The 10,653-nt window shown below is 52.0% G+C and overlaps 1 non-coding gene across 1 annotated transcript; it reads right to left on the bottom strand.

Moving 5' to 3' along the window:
• Positions 1–5,164: 5,164 nt before the first annotated feature.
• On the bottom strand, positions 5,165–5,236 carry TRNAH-GUG (transfer RNA histidin (anticodon GUG)). The gene has a single exon. It is a non-coding gene; the product is annotated as a tRNA-His (tRNA).
• Between the last annotated feature and the right edge of the window lie 5,417 nt (positions 5,237–10,653).

Raw genomic sequence — 10,653 nt, 5'->3', positions numbered from 1 at the left:
AGAAACGCTAAAGCTTGAATATAATTCATATACACCTACTACACACCTACAGCTGCTGGATCGGTTCTCCAAAGCATGCAAGGACTTTGGGCTCACCATCAGCCTAAAGAAGACGAACGTACTCGGTCAGGATGTTGCTGAATTCCCATCAATCAGCACTGACAACTATACGTTAGAGGTCGTCCACGAGTTCGTTTACCTCGGGTCCACCATCACTGACACCCTGTCGTTGGAGACTGAGCTAAATAGGAGGATCGGAAAAGTGGCCACAACTCTGTCCAGACTCAGCAAGAGAGTGTGGAATTACAACAAGCTGCACACTCACACCAAAATGCAAGTCTACAGAGCCTGCATCCTCATCACCCTCCTTTATGGCAGCGAGACTTGGACCCTGTATGCCCATCAGGAAAAGAGGCTGAACGTCTTCCACTTGCGCTGCCTCAGGTGCATCCTTGGAATATCATGGAAGGACAGAGTGACCAACACAGCCGTCCTCGAGCAAGCTGGAATCCCAGCCATGCACACCCTCCTCAGGCAGCGTCGGCTTCGCTGGCTTGGCCACGTCCACAGGATGAATGATGGAAGGATTCTGCAAGACATCCTGTATGGTGAGCTAGCCTCTGGCAAAAGACCTCCCGGATGCCCCCAGTTGCACTACAAAGATGTCTGCAAGAGAGACCTCAGGGAGGTAGACATCGAGCTGGACAACTGGGAAGAACTAGCAGACGACCGCGGCAGATGGAGGCAGGGGTTACACAAGGGCCTTCAGAGGGGCGAGATGAAGATCAGACAGCTAGCAGAGGAGAAGCGAGCGCACAGAATGCACAATAAGGACTTGCCAGACACCCACTACATCTGCAAGAGATGCAGCAAGGACTGTCACTCTCGTGTGGGTCTTTATAGTCACAATAGACGCTGTAAATGAAGTCTTAAATTGAAACTTTAAAGGGCACGATCCATAGTCTGTGCAGACTGAAGGATGCCTACTACTGAAGTCAGCGAGCTCATGGTTGAGTCTGGTTCCTGAGTGTTTTGGTAATATAGCAATAACTGTTGTTTGATTAGTTTTCCTCATCTGTTGGAAGATGGGGTTGGATACTTGAGTGGTTGTGAAACCGTCCACGAAAGATATTAAAAGCTGAAATCACAGAGGCTGTGTCTTTACAAACCAAAAGCTTCAAAATGCTTCTTGTGAAGTTTACTAATTAAGTGCTGAAATCTATATTGAGGGTCTCATGAACATGTGGGTGGCTGTAGCACTTTGAAATTGACTTGGCTTGCCCAGATGGGGCTCCTTTTTGAAAGGACCCTGCTTACTTCAAAGTCCCCTTATTCCTCTGAGTAAGTGGGAAAAAGGGGACTTTGAAGTAAGCAGGGTCCTTTCAAAAAGACGCCCTGTCTGGACGAGCTGCACAGCAGGGACCTGCATCCATTTCAAAGTGCTGGGACTGCCTGCATGCTAATGAGGTGCTGAATATGTATTTCAGCATTTTATTTGTAATCTTCTAATTGGCCTTCTGCATGGCCATTTCAAAGTTTTTGGCAAGTATTGACATAGCCAGAGTGGCAGTTGGGACTACAGAGAGCTGAAGTCACAGAGTGGCAGCTGAGGCCACACAGAGCTGAAATCACAGGGTTCTGCCTCAGGGCGATCCCAAGCAGCATGATTGGAAAAGGGGTGGTGGATGACGGCGACCGGTGGGCAGCCCATAGGAGCAGCGGCAGGTGGCCGGAAGGAGCAGTGGCAGACGAGCATTTCATTCTGGAAGATCCCTGTGGGCCACACGTCGGCACACGTATTTTGGAGTCTGCAAGAGCCTTTTCCGGACTCTGAATTATGCACCATATGCTAATGAGGTGCAGGCAATTTACATCTGCTCCTCATTAGCATCTTCTGGACAGCTCACAACCAGGCTGCTTCCAGAAGAAGAGGCACATGTAGACACAGCTGCAGGATCCTCCCGGGCAGGGGCTGCACCCACAGGCTGTCTCTGCTCTCACACAGACCCTGACAGGGCCAAAGCTTCAGCTGCTGATGGTGCCGTGGAGAGGAAGGGGGAGGGCGGCTGCCAGTGGGGAGGGGTGGCAGGTGTGGGGGGAACCCGGCTTGGCTTGTGGCTGAGGGAGGAGGGGAAAAGGGCAGTGGTGGGTCAGCAGGGTCTGAGGGGACAAGGGGATCAGGGCAGTGGGGAGGGTGGGAGAGACAGGGTCTGAGGGACACACTGCAGGGGCCCAGGACAGCTGGCAAGGGGCAGCCGGGGCTGAGGGGACCCCTAGCTGGGCTCAGAGCAGTGGGGGATGGGTGACAGAGGCTGAAAGGGGAGACCAGGCTGGTTGGGGAGGGGAGAAAATCTCACTCAGTGGCCAGGGGCCCTGCAGCTGCCTGTTGCTCATTCCCAAAAAGGCCCCTTGGGAAGCTTTTCTGCACAGTCTGGCTAGCTCTGCTGTTTAGAGTGTGGTGCTAATAACCCCAAGGTCATGGGTTCAAACTCCATGCAGGCCATTACAGGCTTTCCTTGGTTTCCCTTAATTGGGGCAGGAGGCCAAAAAAGCTGCAGGAAAGAGACTAAGAGCCTGGCAGGGAGCAAGATAGAGTCACTGCCCTGGACCAGGTCACCATCCCCAGCCAGGAAGATGTAGAAAACAGGCTCACAATTCCCATGAAAGGCAGCTGGTCAGTGGGCTGGACACCAGGAGCTGCCTGGCTCTGGGACACACCATGGATCTTTCTGGCACCTGGAGGAAAGTGTAAAATAAGGGACAATAATGTCATCATTTCTTCTCTCCTCCTGCACCTACACTGAAGGCAACAGCAATATTGGAAAGACAAAGACAGCTTTAGATTCGGCCTAACTGGAAAAGCAGCCCAATAAGCACAAACTACTAGAAGTTATGGGAAGGGAAACTTTCCCATCTAGCTCAGCACAAGAAGATTTAGGAATTAGATGAGAATTTGCCTTTTCTTTCTTTTGTAACAGTTTTGGACGCCTGCACCAATACCACCGCTCAACACCCACAACTGATCTTTGTGTGGGGAAGAAATACTTCATAATGGTTCATCTAAGCTGCGACAGTTTTGCTTGACGTCTGGGGAGGCTATGCTGGTAACAAGCACAAAACTGGGCCCCATGTGGTAGCTCCAGGTTTGCCCCAGGTGCAGTGGTGGCAGCAGCTCAGGTCTTACCCTTCCTGTTCTAGTACTCTAGGAAAAAGACTGGTTCATTTTCACACTTTTGATTTTCTGAGGCACTCACGAAGGAGCTCGGTCTGATAAGCAAGTCTACAGTTTTGTCATGTTACTCTTGGGTTATAAAGAGTCGGCAGCAATAAGAGACGGGTTCATTATCTTGGGGTCCTTTTTCATCTATCTCACGTAGAACCAACTCGAGCCCCCACCCAGTAGCCTGGGAAATTCACACCCCCCTGGGCGCCTCGGAAAGGCCATGCTTCCTCACTCGCAAGCAGAGTCTGAGTGGAGAAAATAAGCTTTTAATAAAAGAGTCAGAAAAGTCATATGGCATAATCTGGCGAAAATACCACACCCAGAGTTCATAACCAACCCTCAAGTAACTGTCCCAGCTCAAGCAGATGGAGCAGCGCCCTTTGACTCTCAGGCTCACCAGTCCTAAACTGTACACAGCCAATCCACACACCCAAACTTTCTCCCGACCCACTTCAAATGTCCCACTCACAACTCTGTGCAGTGAGGGCAGGCCCTGACACACCACTTTAGCTGTGCCTGCACCAGCCCCTTCCTAAAACCAAAGCGGAAGATGGTGCTTTTGAAGACAAGGGGGGGGTCCTTTTGCTAGGCCCCCGTCTACACAGCGGTGCGCAATATGGAAGTGGCACTTTTCAAATTCCATGTTCACCATTATGCTAATGATGCACTGCGTATTCATGGCAGCACCTCAGTAGCATCTTCCAGCCTCGCTCATTTCCACACCCCCACCGAAAGGAAGAGTTGCGGGTTCGAAGTAGCCCTTGATGCATCCCCTGGCTGAACCAGGGTTAATGCAAACTTTGGGTGCAGCTGAAGGCTCAGCAGGTGGGTTTGGCCATTCCTGTGCACATAACCCTGAGGCTTGTGGCTGGGACAGAGGAAACACAAGCCACATGGCACCAGGAAGGTCAGAGGGAGCTTCATCTTTCCCAGGTTTCTGCTCCTCGCCTCTGGGGTAACCTTTCAACAAGCAGCGCTCTGAGAAAAGCACTGAATGACCCACCCCAACTGGGGGTGTGCTGCAGAGGAACTTTCCTGCCTGTTTTCTCTTCCTCATAAACTTTTGTTTCCCACACTGCAGGGATGGGCGGCAGGGGGCCTATTGGGGTCAGAAGAGCACTGTGTACATGCGAGTGGGGAGTTTAAATCACTTCTCTCTGCACCAGAGCCTTCAGCAGGAGAGATACGGCATTTCCAGGGAGGGCTGCCCCAGTCTCACAAGATCACACCAGCATCAGGACTCCAGGGATCTCAGGGCACACTGCCAAGTTCCACCGCACCAACCGATTGCCTGAACCCTTCCATCTGGCTGGGCCAAAGACCTGGCTCCACCAGGCGCCAGTCACCCCACTCACTCTCGTGCAGGACAGGAGAAGGAAGCAGCTCAGAGAGCTTTAGGGCTGTGCCTCAGTAAGGCAGCCCCAGGAGGTGCCTCTGACATTGAACTCAGACTGCAGGAAGCAGAGCCCTGAACAATGGCTCCAGCCCTCCCCACCTGCCCCTCACCCTTTGGGGCTGGCTGGCATTGCCCTCTGGGCACCTCTCACCCGCAGCTGGCAGCATGGACTGTGTCCTTATTGCTTCTCTGGAGATCCTGTGTCTCCCAGGACTCCCTCCCTCTGCCCGGGGCTTTCTCAGCACCTGGCCCCACAAAGCTTCCACCAGACAGACCCTGTGTTTTCCAGGCCCATTCCTGTGGATATGGGCTTAGAACCACAGAATCCTGGGGCTGGAAGGGACCTCAGGAGACCATTGAGTCCACCCTCCTCCCCAAAGCGGGAGCAACCCCAACTAAATCATCCCAGCCAGGGCTTTGTCAAGCCAGGGCTTAAAAACCTCCAGGGATGGAGATTTCACCACCTCTTCAGGTGACGCATTGCAGCGCTTCACCGCCCTTTTGGGGAAAATAAAAGCAGGACCAGACCTGTGCTGGGCTACCACTGCCATGACTTGGATTTGAACCAAGGTTTCTGCAGCCACAGTGCAGAGTACTAACCACTGTACGATCATGGCCAGCTGGGGAAGCTTTCTAGGGAGTTTTCCTTTCTAGGACATCACCCCACAATCTGCGACCTGGACCACTGCTCCAGCTGCAGGCAGGACTCTCTGGGCTCCAAGGGCACAAGGCAAATCAACAGCCAGCTGCCCAGAGAAGGGCTTGAGCCCGGCACTGCCAGATTAAGAGCCTGCTGCTCATCCAACTTGTGCTGGTAAAGGGGGCTTTTCCTTTTGGCCCTTGACACAAGTGCAGTCAGGGCAGCCTTGTAAGAATGTACAATGTTAAAGACGCCCACATTGGAAAAGGCTGGGGGAGCTGCCTAAGGTGGGAAGCAGATGGGTCTGTCTTTGCTGCGCTTTTACATAACAGATGTTCTCTGTGCAAGAAAGTGCCTCATTCTCCTGAAAAGAGAGAACCTTCGGGTTTCTTTTACAATTTGTCTCCTCTAAGGCTGATAGAGCCATCAGCCAACTGCCTAACCACCCTGTTCTTCCAGAACACACAGCTCACAGATTAGCAAGGCAAAAATTGTACAACAGATAAAATGTTTAAAAAAATCACTGAACCATCTACACAGCTGTGATGGAGTGGGGGATACCTGTGTGTGTGTGTGTGAGTGGCTCACAGAGGGTGTGGGGCTCCTGCTGAGGGTAACCCTGACGACCAGGTGACACCTTTGTACTGCAGAAGAGGAGGAGGTGGAGCCTGAGGGGTTTGAATTGGAACTGGGAGTTGGAAGCAGTTAGTCTGGCCTGGGAGAGAGAGAGACAAAGGAGGGGGCCAGGCCCCAGCTCTGGGGGCCCCTCGGGGCCTCCTCTCCCCAACATGGATGGGACTGGTTGTCTCTGCCTGCTGTACTGACTCCTCTGTACGATGCTGTGTCCTGTCGGCTAATAAACCTGCTGTTTTCCTGCTGAGTGAGAGACTCTCCTGCCTGCGAACAGGGTGCAGAGCTTGGGGGACCCCAAAACCGCATCACAACAGCATAACAAGCATATTTTGCAAAAACTAGGATCAATGCAAAAACCAGAAAAAATGTGTACATGAAATACAAACTGCTAACGTGCATGAACTATACAGAGAATTTTTTCTGTTACTCACAAGCAGCTGGAAAAGCTCCCAAAAAAAGACACCAAAAACCAGGAAACAATCTTGTGTGTTTCACTACACCAAAATTTTTAACAAAAGAGAAAAGATGTACACAAATTGAAAAGAAACCAAATCACACAGCACCCCCTGTAAAAGAGCTGACAAGGAAAAGGAAGTAGCAAGGAACCCCCCAAAAATGGGCACTGAAGAATTGGGTAAAAATTTTACAAGTTTCCCAGCACAAAAACCTTTACAAAAAAGCAAAAGAGACACATGAACTGAAAAAAAAAGCAGATTATACAGCACCCCCTGTGAAGGAGCTGACGGGGAAAAAGCAAGTTCTTCTCACAAAACAGTGTCAACCCGCAAAGCCTCCCCTTTGTGCAGCCCATTGCCCAGAGGTGCTTCCAGCCGAATTTCAGCACCACAACCAGAACCAGAGGCTCCAGGAGCAAAGGCAGCTCATGGATGAGGGACTCTGGACACACCACGCAATGCAAAGGAGCATCACTGACTCTGTCCCAGAGAGCAGAGGAGCCGGGGTCTCCTAGCTGTGGTGGCTGCCCCAGAACAGGGGTGATGACAGTTTTTATGCTGTGCCCCCTTTTTGGCCCTGCACTGAGCTGCTCCCCACAACCTGTGGGAGAACCATAGGAAGGGATGCTGAGGGGGCGCGTGCTGGCGGGGGCTCAGGTGCTGGGCCAGCAGTGGCTCCTCTCTGGGGGAGGGGGAAGTGCTATGAAGCCAGGCCGCCTGCAGTGCCCCTGGGGGACCCTGTGCACCACACTGGGGCACCTGCCAGCCAGGAACCAGCCGCCTCAGCCCAGCAGCAGGGAAGTTGTCACAGGTGCACCTGCCTCCTCCCCCTGCTTGGCCCATCACAAACAGCTCCCATCCCCCAGCTTCCGCTCTGTCCCCTGCGCTCTGGTGCAGAGGCTGAGATTTGGCGACACACCAGTAGCTGCAGGGGGAGGGGACAGGGGATCGTGCTGAGCCCTGGGCTGGTCGGGTCACAGTTATGCCAATGCACATCAGCCCAGCAAACCTGTCCCTCGGCTGAGATCTGGGTACAGAGGGGAAGTGACAGTTGCTACTCATATTGAATAGGAACAGAGAGAAAGCCGGGCTAGTCTGTGTGCTATCAAAGCCAAAAAGCAGTCCAGGAGCACGTCAAAGACTGACACAATAATTGATTAGGTGCTGAGCTTTCACGGGAAACAAAAGCTCTTCACCTCGTAAATTATCTTGTGCACCTTTAAAGTGCGACTGAACTGCTTTTTTCTCAAAATCATAGAATGATACAATACTAGGATTGGAAGGGACCTCGAGAGGCCATCGAGTCCAGCCCCCTGCCCTCATGGCAGGGCCAAGTACTGTCTAGACCATCCCTGACAGACATTAGTAACCTGATCTTAAATATCTCCAGAGATGGAGATTCCACAACCTCCCTAGGCAATTTATTCCAGTGTCTGACCACCCTGACACTTAGGAACTTTTTCCTAATGTCCAACCCAAACCTCCCTTGCTGCAGTTCAATCCCATTGCCTCTTGTTCTATCATTAGAGGCCAAGAAGAACAAGTTTTCTCCCTCCTCTTTATGACACCCTTTTACTTAACTTAAAACCGCTCTCATGTCCCCTGCTCAATCTTCTCTTTTCTAAACTAAACAAGCCAAATTCTTTCAGCCGTCCTTCCTAGCTCATGTACTCTAGATCCTTGATCATTCTGGTTGCTCTTTTCCGATCCGTCTCCAATTTCTCCACATCTTTATTGAAATGGGGCTCCCAGAACTGGACACAATACTCGAGCTGAGGCCTAACCACCACAGAATAAAGCAGAAGAATGACTTCTCGTGTCTTGCTCACAACACACCTGCTAATGCACCCCAGAATCATGGTTGGCTTTTTTGCAACAGTGTCACACTGTTGACTCGTATTTAGCTTGTGGTCCACTAGAACCGCTACATCCCTTTGTGCTGTAGCCATTCCAAGACAGTCTCTCCCCATTCTGTATGTGTGAAGCAGATTGTTCCTTCCCAAGTGGAGCACTTTGCATTTGTCCTTATTAAACTTCATCCTGTTTGCCTCAGACCATTTCTCCAATTTGTCCAGATCATTTTGAACTTTGACCCTATCCTCCAAAGCAGTTGCAACCCCCCCCCCCCCCAGCATGGTATCATCTGCAAAGTTAATAAGCATAGTTTCTTTGCCAATATCTAAATCCTTGATGAATATATTGAACAAAACAGGTTTTAGTTTTCCTACTGATATGAGCAATTTGAGTACCATTTTTAGATGAAAGGGGTGTGCCAGAAGGAGCTCAGTATTGCTGAAGGGTTTGTGGAATGTGTCCTTGAGAGAGCATCTGCATGAAAATGCAAAGTTGTGCTTATGTAATGCCTTGGAAACAAAGCCTGATGGGAACAGGCAAAGCAATGAGCCTTTGTCTATTGTGAACACCATGTTGTTGTAAAGTCACAATTTAGGCTATCACCCAGTGTAAGAACTGAGGGGTCTCATCAATGCTTGAAGTTGTTGTGAGGGTACAGGGCAGTCATCACTGCTGTGTAAGATGGATTGCGCAGGGCTCTCTCCATGGCAGCATTGTGAGGTAAGAACCATGGAGAGAAAGGGGATCTTGGAAAAGGCAGTAGGGCAGGTTCTTGAAGCAGTCGGCATGCACACTTGAGGGACCTCAGTTCTGCCAACTCTGTCAGTGTTGCTACTGCAGTTGTTTCTTCTCTTGGGTTTGGGCTGTCATTTCTGTCAATCACTCTACCGCCAGGGAGATCTCCTGTGGGGCAGCTGCCTCAGCCCCGGCATGCTGCTACTCAGGGAGACAGCTCCTGCTATGGGGAGTCTTCTCCATGGGCAGCTGCCTGTAGGCCAGGACCCCTGCTGTGAGGTGGCTGCTGGGAGGCTTTACAACCCCTATTTTCAGCACATTCTGCACCAAGAGAGTACACCCACCCTCCACTCCCCTTTGTCTCTGCTGTGTCATCTCCATCTCTGGTGCCTCACTGTGAGTCACCAACACGCCATCGACGAGGAGCCCTGAGACAGGACAGCAGCTCCCCCGTCCTAGAGATTGGTGTCTGGTATTTGCCATAGTTCAAATCTCAGTGGGACCTGGTGGTGCTCCACTGTAAATCTCGTCTTCTCCAAGGGCTGGGCTATTCTGTCCCCAGGGGTACCTGAGTGAGGTCTTTTTCCTCCTGCTGCATGAATGAGGCCCACTGGAGCCAGGTCTTGGGTTGGGCTGGCTCGTCAACCTGAGTGCAAAAGGTTGGGGCTCCAGAACTCAGCAGTGTGTGTAGAGATAAATGAGGTCTGAGGTTGTGTTTCTCATGGCTTCTCCAGATGCCCTCACAACTGGTCCTGGAGCTGCCAGGATACTCCTATAGAACACATGGCACTTAAATGAAGGAGCATCAAGACCAGGCTAAAAATTCAGGGGACAGAAGGGGAGAGGAGGAGTCCCAGGCTGGAGCCCAGCTCACCTGTCCTCCTCTGGGCACCTGGAGGTGGGGCAGCTGGTACTGACACCTTAAGGGGAAGGCTCAAAAGCCACAGAGAACCTGAGGGCAGTGCAAGAGGAGGGGAGGACCATGACTGCATGTGGCCTGAGAATCTTCATAACGTCTCTGAGCCAGGCTGCTCCCCACCACCAACCCCTCACTAAGGACACTCCAAAGCAGCGCGTGGTCTGCAGCCAGCGTCACAAGGTGGGAGAAAATCAGCCAGTCTCAGTGGGGTCTCATAACTGTGGGGCTCATTTCAGCTGTGGGGCAGGAGATGTGTCCTGAAGAGGCTTTTCCCCAGCTGGAGACAAGCACAAAACAAGCCAGAGCTTGCACCGGGTTAGGCACAGTCACATGGAGACCTGCCCCAGGCCCGGTGTCTGGTTCTGCAGATCAGTCTATTGTGTTGGGGCAGAGAGGAGATTGTGACATTCGTTCCCCCTTGGGCAAGTGTCTGTCCCTTTCCCAGCTGTGTACTGCACAGCTCAGGAGCTGGGAGAGACCAGAGGCCCTGAGCCAGCCTTGGGAACAGGCCCTTCCCTTAGAGGCAGCTGCCCTATCACTGGCTGCAGCTGAACCAGGGCTGCCCACTCCTTGCCAGGGCATTACACAGGTGAGTGCAGCACTGTTGGGCTGACATAGGAGACAGGCTGGGCCCAGCAACAGCCAGAGCAGTGACCACAGCCCAGGGTCAGCATTTCCCCCAGGCACAGACTGCCCTGGCCTCTTCCACACACTGGTCACAGACAGCCCCTGGGCAGTGACTCAGGGTGTGTGCTGCTGTCTTGTCCTGGTTCCAGGATGTGGCTAAAACACAGCCCT

Source organism: Carettochelys insculpta, chromosome 7, assembly GCF_033958435.1.
Source record: "Carettochelys insculpta isolate YL-2023 chromosome 7, ASM3395843v1, whole genome shotgun sequence".
NCBI lineage: Eukaryota > Metazoa > Chordata > Testudines > Carettochelyidae > Carettochelys > Carettochelys insculpta.
Note: the sequence above shows the minus strand (reverse complement) of the source record. Positions and strands in the feature narration are given on the sequence as shown.